This window comes from Rosa rugosa, chromosome 1 (assembly GCF_958449725.1).
Source record: "Rosa rugosa chromosome 1, drRosRugo1.1, whole genome shotgun sequence".
Taxonomy (NCBI): Eukaryota; Viridiplantae; Streptophyta; class Magnoliopsida; order Rosales; family Rosaceae; genus Rosa; species Rosa rugosa.
The window spans coordinates 32119561-32121570 of NC_084820.1; positions in this window are offsets into that span (position 1 = coordinate 32119561).

Below are 2010 nucleotides of genomic sequence, written 5' to 3' on the forward strand. Positions count from 1 at the left end.
AGATGCTAGGGGAAAATCTTTACCAAAAGAAATTCCTAAAGTAAATAGATGGTCAATGTTGCCACCACTGGCGATACTGCCATTAATGATGAGTTTATGCCTATTCCCATCCCAGAGGGGGCAAGCATTGAGGAACAGCTCGCGATCATCATGGCCAACATCGAGAGGCATAAAGAAAAGCAAGCCAGGGACATGGCCAGTTTGATCGCAAAAACAAAGCAGAGGTTTCGCGATTGGGACCAACAAATTGAGCAGAACGCTCGAGAAGCTAGAGAACAATTCTATAAGCCTTTCTTGAGCAGCGACAAATAGACCACTCAACATGCCGCGAACATCACATCTGAGTTCACAACCTTACGCGAGGAAGGTTTCAGCTTGGCTAATTCGCAGCAAGGCGAATTGGGACGTCAAAAACCTGCTCGCGAAGAGGTCATTTCTGAGACTAACTTGCCTATAGGTGGCACTCAACCTAAGGATCTCACTGGTGAGTCACAGCCTTACACAGAGGCTGTGCATGGAAAAGGTCATCAACAAGATTGTTCTTCTGACAATACAATTGTCTCTGAACAAATATCTGATTTCTCCACTGATCAAGCCAAATACGTGGCCACTGATCAGATGCATGGGGGGCAAGATATGGCCCATGATCATCCCTTTGATCAAAAGAAGCAAGTTCATGATCATTTTAATTGTGACTCTGCTACTGGACGTCATGGGGAAGGTGATCAAAATCAGGACCAACTTAATTATCAATTAAGTTGTGGTCTACAGAAGCCAATTTGTGGCTTTATTAATCAATTCAACTTGAAGTTCTTCATATATTCTTCAAGGCCAAGCGGTGGCTTTGATATATGTGGAGGACACATCTACAACCCACGTTGCATGAATGACCAGAACAATTATTCTAGTGGCCAAGTTGTCCTTCGCAACTGTAAATTTGAGTATCATCAATACAAGTTAACTCTTGTTTATAATTATCCAACAAGTGAAGCTCTTGATGTGGAGAATTCAGACCAGCAAGTGGTCGTCTATAATGGCCAATCTGTGGCTAATCCTGAAGACACCATGTTCTATGACATGGTAGTTGGCAACAAAGCCGATCTTGGAACATCTTCATCGCCAAAAGTGCAATTGAAGATCATGTTTCGCCAACCAACAAAGATACTTGGGGGGCAAGATTACTCCTCCTACGAGCCAAATTTTTCCCAAGTTTTCGATGAGAAGTATCTTTGTTCTTTTCCTACAAGCTCTCACAGGTGGGATTTTTACCCTACAAATTTTGATACATCGGAGTGTGGAATGAAGCATAGATGGCCTCCCCCATGGTCTTCTAGAGGTTAGCCAAACGTATCGCTGCTAGCTCCTTGCTTTTTTGTTAATTTCCTATCAGTTTTCAGTTGTTTTTTACCTTTATTTTCATAGTTAAAAAAAAAAAAAAAAAAAAAAAAAAAAAAAGAGTTGAATTTGGTAAGGAGTTGTGAATCATAACGGAATAGGTGAAGTCTCTTTTGTTAATATTGGCCTAAACTCCTTATTGGTGCCTAGTTCAGGTCCCTTAAGGTTAAGGGAGGCTTTTATTAACACTTGTTGAACTGTCTTCACACTTATGACCTTTCTCATCTTAGTAAGTATAGCCTATGTGAAATGGTGTCTAGAAAGGGGACAACGTTCATGACAGGTTCTTGAATCCAGAAGTGCGTGCAAATGGGCCTAAACTACTATGTGGGAGTAGCTCATGCCAAAATGGATTCTGCCTCTCTTGTTCGCCCTCCCCCACCTAGCCATTTCAGTAAGGTTGCCCAAAGGATTTCAAAGAAAATTTGTGTCTAGACGACTATACTTGGGCCGCATGTCTAAACCTTGATTCACAATGTCTTATTAAAAAAAAAATACAAAAAAATACAAAAATACAAAAAGAGTTTCAAATTTGTGCGTCGCGGAGGATGCAAAAAAATTGTGTTCTTGCCTAATAGTGGCTGGAACTTGCTAATATACTTAAGAGGCCATTGG